This window comes from Lissotriton helveticus, chromosome 5_1, assembly GCF_964261635.1.
Source record: "Lissotriton helveticus chromosome 5_1, aLisHel1.1, whole genome shotgun sequence".
Taxonomy (NCBI): domain Eukaryota; kingdom Metazoa; phylum Chordata; class Amphibia; order Caudata; family Salamandridae; genus Lissotriton; species Lissotriton helveticus.
The window spans coordinates 1400800719-1400813755 of record NC_136065.1 but is presented as its reverse complement, the minus strand read 5'-3'; the positions used below and the strand labels follow the sequence as shown (position 1 = coordinate 1400813755).

Sequence of the window (13037 nt, the reverse complement as noted above, 5' to 3'; positions counted from 1 at the left end):
CACCTGAGTGCCATTAGGTGTCTTTACTCGGTGGACGGAGCAATGGAGCGGAGAAGCAGAGCAGCCGGGTTTATGGTGTCCATGGAGCTGCTAGACACCGAGTGAAGCTGGGCCAGGGGCTTAGAGCCGACCGGCAGCCAGCGGTACAAATGGGGGTGGTGATGGACGGAGCATCCGAACCAATCAAACACTCCCACCCAGTCAACAGATCTGGGTTTAATCCATCACCGTTCTTTAGCCCACTCTGCCACCCCAGTTCAGACATGGCCATATGCAAATCAGTCTGACCCTGTGCCTCATGGGAACGGGCCAGCCCGAACTGCCAAGCCATGCCTTCCCTGGACCGGAAGCAAGCTTCCTAGGACCGGTTTCTGGCATTTCAGCCGTCTTCAGCCAGGCTTGCTTGAATCCAGTGGCAAAGTGAGCAAGGAACCGGCAGCCAGCAGCAGGCCAAAGGTTTACAGCCCGTTTCGCGGTGCAGAGACTGTGCGCAACACACCTGGCATTTTGCACACCTGTTCGTTCCCAGGCCTGCAGATGTGAGCACAGCGGAGCATGGTCTACACCCAGAGCTCATGCCCTGTCCCGGACAGGGGCGCCTCGGCTGCCTTGCTCTGCCCAACCTACTTCAAACACTTTGCGTGGCTGCACGACTGGCTCCCCTCAGCAGATGCCAACAGACGCCGCGTACTGAGGGACAAGCGGGAGTCTTAAGAGTTGAGGGGCCTGTAGCTGCAGGATTGTGGCAGCTGTACATGCCACTTTTGTGGCAATCCAGATGAATCACTCTCCTTCAAGCTGGCCTTCACAACAAAAATGGAGTGCTGTGCACCATGATTGACTGACTGTGGGACACACAGGTTGGGCTGCCCTCCAGCCGTAGCCTGTACCGGACACCTTTTCTGCCTGTTAGCTGGTGTGGGACTCAGTCCCCAGCGTACCCTTCGTGTAAGGGGCTACCACCCTGAAGCATGAATAGCGGCGGGGGACTCCCGCCCAACGCAGCCGGGCTTAACCTCTTGGTTTTGGACTCTAGACCCCGCTACTTCTGCTGGTAGTTTGCTGTAGGCTCCTTTTGGATACTCGAGGCACTGGCCGACATCTACTAAGTGAGGGGGCCTTTTTTTTTGTTTACGTCTGCCTTCCTACTCTCTGCAACTGCATCGCTATGGGTAAATGTAATGTTAGTGGTGGTAAGTCACCTATTGATGCAAACACCATTCCCAAGCATACTACCATGGATTCCTTTCTAGCACACGGCGTGGGAGTCGGAGCTAAAGAAATTGCTTTAGCAGAAAGGCATATTATTGTGGCGTATGGCTGGACGATGGGGGTGATAACCATGCGGTACACACGGAGACCTCAGAATTTGGATTGGGCAATGATCAGGAGGCTCATAGTAGCAGTGTTACGGAAGCTTTGGACCGTACCAATACCCAAGCAATCAATGACTGTCTGGGCCTGTGTTCGTTCCGCCTTTACGTCCTTCTTTGGCTTCTACATCCACAGCATGTCCACCTGCAGTGAAGTGCAAGGGGAAGGCATGGAAGGATGTAGTGACTATTTCCAGCCCCATTGATACTTTTGCTTACCGTGTGGCTGTTGATCATCACATACCTACTGATGATCCTCTATGGGCTCCATTTTGGAACAAATTAACTGTGATTATTAAGGACTTACTATTACCTCTTAGAACTAAGTTGGATAGGTTGGAGAGTGAACGGAGTAATGTAACCTCTTTTTGGTCAAAAAGTGTCCACCAATTACAGTTTTGGTGTTAGTATTGCTAAGCCACCCTTATTAAAATCTGGCCAGGATAACTGTTAGTAATCCGGCTCCATTTTGTCAGTGATACGGTCCTACCTGGGGCTGGTATAGCACAAAGCCACACTTTAGTGAGAGCCGAGGTGTACAGGGGACCCCTTCACTGATTATCGGTAACTTGTCCCAGAGTAAAATCGAGCATCCCTAGCTCTCAGGCTCAATCAGGGGACGATAAGCACACTTACTCAAACATCACATTCCCTAGTTACAATCAATCTTCCTCCTGCAAGTTGTCCCTATGTGATGATTTGGATCAATGTCCCAGTCTCCCCCTCCCCCCACCCCCAAAGAGTACACCAAATTGTATTTACTAGGAGTGTGGGATTGTAGCAAGCTGGCTCTGAATATATGATACCAAAGTAAGGTATAGTGTGTAGAGTCCAGTGGACCCCCAAAGGTATTCAGAGTAAAAAAAAAAGATAATGTCTTACTTTTTTGTAGTAGTAGCGAGGGCGAGCAGTAAGGCTTTATCAGAGGGTAGTATTAAGCATTTATTGTACACTCAGGCCAGTAATGATTTCACAAACTAAAAGACTGAACTCAGACCAATTTTGTTAATTTAAAATAATATTCAGTTGTATGTTATTTTTAGAACCAAGCAAGGTCTGGCACAAGTAGGTGGAATAGTACTTTGCAAGAAAAATACAGCTATTGGTTTGGTGACAGGTAAGCCAAATCTTCATAAAGAGTTGAAATTACTATAAAGTTACTTTACAGTGACTTTGTAAGTAGTTGTCGGATTACTTTCAGATTACTTTTCTTACTCAATGTGGTATACCCAGATACCACACTGGGACACTTCCTGGATAAAGGTAAGCAATGCAATTTGTTATGTAAACACACTATGACTTTACATAGAATTTCCAACTACACACGTAGAACTTTTACACAGAAAAGCAGTCAATGCTATCTTAATGGAGGAAATGAAGTTATCGGTATCCAGGTAAGTACTTAGTTTTTGGAGTTGGGTTTATGGGGTTAGAAAAAAGGTTCCCCCAGGGTCACGGACGCACTCCAAGTACGCCCTCAGCAGCACTAGGGCGGCCTTGTGCAGACTGCTGAAGCCCAATGTTATCCAATGGGGGATGGGGGGCGTTCTGTAGGTGGCTGCTCATGAGCAGGCCACAAGGCTGAAAGAGCAAAGCTTCTAGGGTTAAGCTCGGGGGGGAGAGGGGGGGGTTAAGTTTGCACACAAAGTGCAACCACAGCGGTACAGGGTGCTGTTTTGGGCATAGGTTGCCCAGTTTTTTACAATGGGGATTCTCTGGTTTCAACAAACACTGCAGGCTCTGGGACAAAGACTTTCTGGAGGCGACACCGGTTGGAGAAGTAAATTGGGATGCTGGGGGTTGCCTGGACACAGTCGGTTGGGGGAACCCAAGTCTGTGGGTGCAGGCAGCAGTGTCCTTTATCATCTGGTTTCCTTACCAGCTCCTGGTTGTGTTTGGGAGGACCCTCCAGATAGAAGTTGCAGGCATCAGCTGGAAGATTGGGGCAGGTCAGGGGGTCACTGGATCTCGGGTCAGGATCGCCGGGAAGACCACCTTTTGGTGTTGGGCCACTCAAAATCAGGCCGTGGGCGTCGGGTACAGTGGTGCAGACTCGCAGATTTGGCCAGAGCCAGAGTCTGTTGAAGAGCAAACCCGCTGCTCACAGGAGGCAAAGTATTTTCAGTGAAGGCAGGGCAGGTCCTCCGGTTTCTGGTGGGGCTGCTGGCTGCAGGACATGCTGAGATTCCGCTGGAGCAGGTTGAGGTTGCGACAGGCCGGTAGGGCTGGGGCCAAGCCAGTTGGGGTCCTCTTTTTCCTTTAGTTTGGAGGCAAGGTTTGGGGTTACCCCTAAATACTAGATTTAGGGACGTTACAGGTAGGTACTGGGTGGGGCCAATGGGTCCCTTCCTTTGGGTGGGTACATCCCCCTATTATGCCAACCTCCAGTGGGAGGGGGGGGGGGGGGAATAAGCCTCACTCTGGTAGCTGGGTCCCCCCCATCTTGGGGGCGAAGGTGTGCTTCACCTCACCTTCCCCACGTGAGGGGTGGTGTTGACAAAGGTGGGCACACCTCTCATCTTGGTTTTCCCGCAGATTTTCCCGCCCACAGTGGGGGTCAGACCCGGTGGTGGGCATTTGCTGGGCGCAGCAAATGGCTGGGTCAGCTCACAAAAGCAGCAAGCCTTTGAAGATTCCCCTTCATGGACCCTGCCCATCAGTGGGGAGGAGGCTTGGCACTTCTGCCCAGGATGTGCTTGGTTTCCAGACTCCCAAAAGCAGGAAGCCGTCGTCCCAGGGGTCCAGAAACATGTCTGGGGGTGGTAGCTGGCAAGAAGCTCTAGAGTTAGGTCGTTTTTCAAGGGGCACCTCTAAGATGCCCTCGAGTGCATTTTTCATTAAATCCCACAAAGGCATCAGTGTGGGTTAATATGCTGAAAAGTTTGATACCAAACTTCCCAGTTTTCAGTAAAGACATTTACTGCACTTACAATGTCTAAGAATGGACTTGGACACTGTATGCGTACAGGGCTCATACACCTGTACCCTCACCAGTGGCATAGTGCACCCAGCAGGAGGGACGGCTGACCTATAGGTAGTGGGTTGTAGGCATGGCGCACACTTTTCTCTGCACCAACACACACAGCCTGCAATGGCAGTGTGTATGTGTTACGGTACAGGACCTCTACAGGTGGCACCGTAAGTGCTGCAGCCCTTAGAGGCCTTCTCTGATCACAGGGCCCTTGGTACCTAGTGTACCTTTGACAAGGGACTTACATGTGGCCAGAGGTGCCAATTTGGGGGTAAACAGTACAGTTTTAGGGAAAGAACATAGGCCCTGGCTACCTAGTTGGCAGAAACCCAGGGCAAACTCCGTCAAAGAGCATCAACATCAGGTAAAAAGTTGAGAGCAACCACATAAAAAGGGGCACTTTCTTACAGGGATGGATAATAACCCTAAAGAAAAACCTTAAGGGGGGGATTGTGTAGTATTAATTTTCGACACCCTAGCCTTTTCAGCAATTTCTTTGATAGGGTAGTGCCGCCACTTCCATTCACTCGAAACATGGCTTTACTCCCCCTGGGTGTCCGCTAACGTCCTCTACAGAGCTCAGACCATACCAATAATGCTGTATGGGACCCGAGGAGAGTGTCAAGGCACCAATCTCTATTTTGCATTGATATAGCGGTGTCTAATAAATATCAGGTTTTGAGTTCCTTAGAAGGCAATGGCTGACTTAAGGGGGGCCGATCGATATGAGGGCTGGAGCTGATAACCCTGGGGAACTTGTTTAGGTTTGTGATAACCGGTCTTCAATGTTTCTCCAGGTATCTGTGGGATAGAATTGGGTTGTACAATGGGTATCCATGACCCTACCGTCAATAAGTCTGATATCACCAGTGTATAATGTCTATATACCCAAGTCCTAACAAGGGAATTCGTAACACCCAGGAGGGGAACTATACATTTGCAACCTGGAATGCGAGTGGGCTAAAGAATAAGTTAGGCAACAACGATTGGAACAATACCATATCCAACTTTGAGATCATCTGTATACTAGAAACTTGGTGTACGACCCCAACATTTGCAGAGATGGTTTCCTCACACTTTCTGGGTGCCATACCCTCAAACCTGGTGGACAAAGTGGGGCTTACAGATTCTCATCTCTAACAAACTGTAAATGTTAAGAATACATAGGTGATGCCACATTCTCAACTGTTGTGTATTAATAGAAAATTGGGCAGGGATCTAGTATTGGTGAATTTTTACAATAATGTTGTTGCAAAGTCATCCTGTGCCCTGGGCACCCCCCAACTTTTTGCTGACTGGAACTGGTGGTAACTGACTGACTGACTGACCCTGGGCTCTGTTTAACCAGGCCCAGGGCCAGTGCCAAGCCAAAAGGAACACATTAGAACACAGTTAAGACACCCAACATACCCTCGGGTACACTATAGTATGGTGGGGTACCCTGTAGTTGGCATGACCTACCACCTAAGCCCCTAGTATGTAATAGGGCAGGGGATTGAAACTACCTAGAAGTCTTCAGTATCCTGGGGCATGGCAGTTTAGAGGCCAGCAGATTCTCTGCACCAGCATGTGTGCAGTGCTGAAGCCTGAAGTCAGTTTAAAAGCTGCACTGGTGGCCAGGACAGCTTTTTAAACCTTAAATTGTGCCCAAACTCGATTTTGGGGGTAGGCGCCCTTACAAATTAAAAACCTACCATGTTTTTGCATATTAGGGACCCCCAGGGTCACCCCTAGGTATCCCAGGGGTGGGGGGGGGGCAGTTATCTATAAGGAGCACCCTTATAAAATGTATTTTTAGAAGCCTGGGTAAAGTGAAATTTTACATTTCACTCCCCACATTGTCTTAAAGAGGTGCTCAAATTTGACTTTGATGCTGGAAGAATTGGGTAAGGGTGATCTGCAATATTTCTGCAGATTCAGAACCCCTGAAGTCTCCCCTAGTTGCACAGGGGGTGGGGGTCCGGTAGAAATTAGGGAAATACTTATAAAATATGGTTTTATAAGCCCTGGTGCTACAAAAGTGGCACTAGTCATTTTCCCCATTGCAAACCACATGGCCCATAGGTTAACATGGTAGGAAGTGATTGATTAATAAATATTGATAGGAGAGGACTAGCCGGACCATTCAAAGACTTCCCAGAATGGTCGTAGTAAATCCAACAATATTATATTGTTGAATTTCTCCTAAAGTGTACATACAATAAGTTATGAGACTTTCTTGTTTGTAAGTCCAAATTCAGCCTTTCAGTGGTCTGCCCCGATTGGTCAGAGTTAAGTGGATTAGCCAGGCTGCTGGGAGGGCAGTGATCTGTTCTATAGGAATTCCAGGCCAGGAGGTGGCGTCGTAAACTACGCTCTTCAAAGGCAAGAGGGGAGGCCTGGGTTTTAGTCCACTATGACTGTCGTGACCCAGAGTCAGGACTAGGCTTAAGAAAGGTATTTGCAGATGTTACTGGGTTGGTCCATGGAAATGAGATATCCCAAGGGGTGTGTTTAGCCAGCTCGTACCTCCTTGCTGGAAAATCAGCCATTATGGATTTGGAAGGATGATGCATTCTGGGACAAACTAATGCCACACTCCACAGGATGTGGTCATAACTAGGAGGAGTTGTCCTGCTCTCATTGGTCAGCAGTGACCTGGTGCTTGACCCAGAGAATTTTGAATAAGTATCTGAGAGGGGCAGAGCACTCCAGATCTGCTGCTTGAAACTGAATGAACCAAGAAGTGCCCTGCTGAAGATGTTGCTGTGTGCAAGGAACTCTAAGGCATGACCTATGAAGACTGAACCATCTGAAACTACAGCCCTGTGGATTACCTTGCTGCCAAAAGACAAGAGTGGAAACTCCCTGCAAGCTACAGGTTAACAGAGCTCACCTGGACAGCCCCACAAAGAATTCCAAGCCTGGAGTACAGTGGATTTGTAAGCGTTTTGTTCAAGTGGATTGCGGCATTGAAGTTTCACACTTTCAAGGACCCTCTTGGAGATTCCAGAACCTTGGATTGTGTGTTGGATACTTTGGGACCTGCAAGCAGAACGCCAGGAAGGTGTTCGAACTGGACCCCGCTTGCTGAAGAAGGCGGCCCACTACAGTGGTGAGAATTCTTCAGAACAATTTATAAAGGTGTGTCCCTGACAGAGAAAACAAAAAGACTTAAAGGGGCGCTGTTGGTTTCTAAGCACTATAAAGTGACTAATCTTTAAAAATTCATATATCGGGTTCCCTACAGTGGTTTATTTTCGTTTTGGTGTCATTTAAAAGATAAAAATATTACCTATTTTTATAAATTGGTGTTGGATTTTTATTTTGTGTTGTGTCTTAATTATGTACTGAAATGGTGTTTTTAAATGCTTTACATAACTGTCTTTGAAGTTAAGCCTGTCTGCTCGCAGCTACGTTACCAAGGGTTGAGCAAAGGAATAATTTTTTAAGACCTATGCTGAGTCATATCATGTGTTAGTGGCCTTATTGCCAGTGGCAGACCTACATTTGCCCTTATCAATAACCCACTTTCCAACACATTTATTCAATGCTACTCTCAGTACAGTGGCTAATGCATTTTATCAAGGCCTCGAGGTCTTTTACATTCCATTCACTAACTTTGTGATATTATGGAAAGGTGATTTTAACATCCAGGTAAGGATGGGATGTGTTCACTTTGGTCATAACAAATATGGGGAGGTATTTATCTGCATTCTTTTTGAAATGATTTACAGTTAGAGGCGTGGCTGTAATGCTAATGGGGAGCAAGCCCCATCATTCACAGGAAGAAATTCAACTACAATTATTAACCACATACTTAAGTGTCTGATTCGGTAACCACTGTGCGGCACTCCTATTATTGCCCCCTCAATATTAAGTGACCATAACCCCAATATCCTGCCTTTCTCCTTTTGGGGGCAAGAAATATGAATTGTTGACTATAGTAAATTATATTGTGGCAATTAGGACCAATGGGGTACAAATTAAATGGGCTAGCATTGATCCCATTAGTAGATTACATAAAATAGTAAAGGAAAATTCTACAGATCTAAACTATTGTCTACAGGCAGAGGTTTTGTCCATCTTGTTGGGGGATACCTTTAGACATACGAGTTCCATCAAACCACATTTAATGCTTTCGCTGAATAATACACAGAAATCCAACAGAGGATGGTTTAACCATACTTGTACCAAGTCCTCATTGCTATTAAAGCAGGCTTTATATTACTCGCCACAAGATATTGCAGTTGTTAAATGTCTTCTGCAACAATATAAACAGGCCCTGGCTGCTAGGAAGAAAGTACTCCAGGTTGAAGCAATGAACAAATTGGCTCACGCGGCAGAAACCAAGGATACAAGTTATTTTGGGACACAGTAAACGCACCATTTAAAATAAAATAAAAATATTCCAGAGCTTTTTTCCATTGTATCCTGTGACGCATTTTTAGACAGTGTTAATGATGCTAAAAATTAAGTTAGCGAAATGATTCACACATTGGAAATTACTAACAGAGGTTACTTCAGCTCTACAGGGTAGTGTCGGGGGACAGGCACCTGGACCTGATTGGGTACAGGTAACCGTTTACGAACTCTGCTACTGAACTCTGGGGGCCTATCCCCACGAGTGTTTAATGCAGCTGCTGTCGACAACATTCCACTCTTGGACAGTTTCAATAATTGTACCCATTTATAAATAGGGCAACAAAGCAGATCCCAGTGGAATCCTGTGAAAGTGGGGAAGTGAGGATGGTCTCAAGCACAATCTATCTTTTCCCCAGCACAGTATGGTTTTACAAAGCAGATGGGATCTATTGAACAATGTATAAATTTGGAGCTGCAAATCGGGAACTATGGTAGAGTCAAGTCGGGATCATTATAGCTTTGTTTTGCCGATTCAATCAACGCTTTTGATTTGGTTGACCATAATCTTTGGTCAACATTAATGTGTCTAGGTGCAACAATGCCAATTATTGTCTCTCTCTCTCGTTTGTATGAGAATCTATCTAGTAAAGTTCGCTTTGGGCCTCAGGAAGATTGATCACCTACATTTAAAGTAGGGTGAGGCATTAGTCAAGGTTGTGTGTTAGACCCTCCCCACTATTCTCTCCATTTATAAATGGGGTGGATATCCACTTGCAGTTCTTAGAAGCTGATTCTTCATGGGATGCCGGGCGTCCTATTCCAGTATTGTTATATGCAGACAATGTTGTATTTTTATCAAGGACCCCGTCTGACAAAGATTAATGAATGCTTTTGGGGAGTATGCGTCAAAGAAAATGGTGATTAATGAATCCAAAAGGTTATGCATGGTTTGTGGACCCATGCATGAACCTAGAACGTTTTATAATGATACTAACCCAATTGCCTTAATAAGTTCATTCTATTATCTATTTACAGGTAAAGGATTCTGGGATCAACAGATTTTAAACACCAAAGCAAAAATAAGCAGGGTTTTGCAAAGGATTTTAAAATTTTCATTAAATTAGGTAGCCACCCCATCAAAAAAATGGTTGAAATTTACAAGGCTAGAACAGTGTCCACTGCCACATATGGGGGCCGGTCTCTGGGGCATGCTAATTGTAGTGGCTTAGAAGTTTAGGAAAAAACTTTTAAAACGGTTACTTTGTTTACCTACTTCTGTATCAACTATCATTGTCTATCAGGAGGTTCGCCTGCAGTATCTAGAAGATATACTTTTGATAAGACATCTGCTACTATGGCTATCACTATGGGCAAAAAAAGATATTAGTTTCGCAAAATCTATTTTAGATTTTTTAACCTTAGATAGGGCCTCTAGTATTCCATGGCTATTGTGTATTAACTTATACCCAGTTAAATTTCCCCCATATGGTCGGACCCTGAACAGGTGTTATCATTAACTAAGAAGATGATCAAGGATATTTTAATCCAGTATAGATCTGGACAAAATTGGATGTTAACTCAGTCATTTTATACATGTCGTATGAGATAGTTAGTTGAATCCACCCTCCTCTATCTGGCGTAACAAGTATGAAACACTGTTTTGTTTTGGTAAGACAGATGTGGCGGGGGGGAAGGGGGGAGGGAGAAATGGGAGGGTGGATGGGCAGGTAAGGCATGAACATTCAATGGTATTTAACCACTTCTTCAAGTACGTCTGCCCCAGTTTGGCCTTTTGGTTTTCTCGAAACTCAAAGTAATATTTAGTAGAAGTGTCCACTCGAGAACAAATTGAAGCTTTACTAATGTTTGAACAAAAGATTTGCCAGAACAGGTCAACATAGGTGCCTTTGCCTCCCCAAATGAACCCTAGGTCTAAAATAAGAGACTATTCCATGATATCACATATATAGTTCGTAATTACACCTCACTATCCAGGCAACTTTCTAATACAGAGCCTCAGAGGAATAAATTACATCACCACCACATACAGGCTTTGACGTGGATCTGTGCCTATGAGCAAACTATGTTGGCACTAGAACGAGTGCACAATTCCATTTGAAACTATGAATCAATAAAAAACACTATATCAGGCAACAATGATATGGAATAATGCTCCATTTAAGTGATCGAAATAAAGTTTTTGCTTTTGATTTTAAAGCCTGGTATATTTGGTTTCCCTTTCCGAAAACTAAAGGCAAATGGTGTAACAAGTCTGGTGGGAAAAAAATGTGATGCTTCCTTACACTGAAAATAGTTTTTGAAAAACCATTATATTCATATTGTTTTTCAATTTCTCGGGACAAAAAAAACTTCTAGTCAGTACTTACTATTATATCACCTGCATGTGAGGATTTCCAGTGTTATCAAACCACTCAACGCTGTGCATGAATGTTATCAGGGTAATCATTTCTTTTCTTTCTACTCCAGTCAAATAATGTAGTCCTGCATGTCACTATGTTCAATAAAAGTGTCCCAGTCTTGGGGGGAAAAAACACCCTTTTCATACCAACTACACCAAAGCAAACACAAAAATAAACGGTACCCTGGAAATATGTTCCTATATAGACATCTTTCACTTATAGTGAAATTTACAACTAACATGCCTTCAGCCTTGTGGTTAGTTATGTCATCAGAACTCAATAGCAATACAGAACCATATTTCATGGAACTTAAGACACCTAGGCAGTGGAAACACCATATTGCACCCAGAGCATTTGCATGCATGACAAACCAGGTCTACTCAAAGTACGGTCCACCACCAGCTTGCAGCACTCCTGACTTTTACATGAGGTCACCTCGTGAAGTAAAGGAAAAGAGGCAAAGGTGGTGTCCTGCAGCACTTGCCTCTAGGAACTTCATTTTCTTTTTATAAATGTTAAAACAAACATCAAAATATGGACGTCTCTCCCAAAGTTTAAAAATGTATTTCATGGACATGAAGAAATGTTTCACATTAATACATTAGATTACATCACTGCATTGAGAGATTTTTTAACAGGTAGTTTTTAAACAAACTTAGAAACATTCATGCCTCCACCGATCTGACAATTCTATTAGTATACCAAAAGGGAAGTACGTGGTCACGTGCACTCTGGGCGAAATAGTTTTATAAATCAAACATATGGGAATGTTAGTACTGCGTACATACCAAACATTAGCATTTAAGGCGCCCTCATATGTGATAATAAAGACAAAGTAGGCAAAGTGAAATAAAACCATTCCCTAGGGTTACACAATTTGGTAAAGGGGGAAGCCAGGACGGATAACATGTTTTCTGGTTTCACACTGTACTATTTAGCCAGTGGATGGATATCTCTCCCCCCCCTCTTGTTTTACATCAACAGGTGATGCTTTGGATCACATTTTTGGTGTATGCAGGATAAATGGGGCTTGGGGGAGGAGAGGCTCCAAGAGAACCACTGGTTGAGCCAGAGCCAGGAGCTGGATCGAGCTTGACTCAAGACTTGTGGCTAATCGCCTCTATCACGTGACAGCAATTAACGGGGAAAGGGCATAGGATTTGTATAGCAAACAATTTAATGAAGTGAGTACCAACACCAATGTGCAAGACACCTTATTTCTAGACGTATACATTTCGCACTACAATATTTTAGTGAATGGGTACTTTTTTGGCCCAATGGCTAAAATCAAATGATTGCTTCGTTACAATCTTCTTGCCCCCTCACATACTTACTACCAGTGTTTGGTTTAAGCTTTCCCTAGCTCTGTTAAAACTAGCATTGGCAATCCTAATAGGTCTTGCCTTTGTGACCTATTGGCTTTGTCAATAGGTGGGAGCCACGCAACACAGCATCTGTCATACCGTGAAACCTAGAAAATGATGCATGTGACTTTTTAATCGCCAAATACGAGTTGGATAGGTGACCAAAAAGAAATGAAAACATGCAAGGATCTTTGCATTTGGGTGGGGGTAGGGCAGAAGCAATAATGGGTACGGTGGGGGGCACTGGTGAAGCTGCACGGGAGAGTGCGAGAAGGCAACATGGGGGACAAAAGCAACAGGGGAGGGCGGTAGTGAAAGCATCAGGGTTGGGGAATTACCACGGAAGGCGTGGGTGGGGGGCAGCAATGGAGAGAAGCACATGAGCAAGAGGGAGGGCAGGGAGAAACAGTCGGACAACAGAACAACACGCCGTGCACAGGGAGAGTGACAAGAGGGAGATTGCTCGAAAACACATGCACTATAAGAGTGCGTCGCGCAAAAGAAAAAAGTACTTAAAAAGAAAGAAGTGGAAGCATGAACTCTAAACTTTCTAAAGAGGCAATGT

General features: G+C 44.9%; 1 protein-coding gene across 9 annotated transcripts in view; it reads right to left on the bottom strand.

The window, feature by feature from the left end:
• Window positions 1-13037, bottom strand: part of CSDE1 (cold shock domain containing E1) — a 1051746-nt gene that overhangs the window by 897283 nt on the left and 141426 nt on the right. The gene's annotated exons all lie outside the window — the stretch shown is intronic.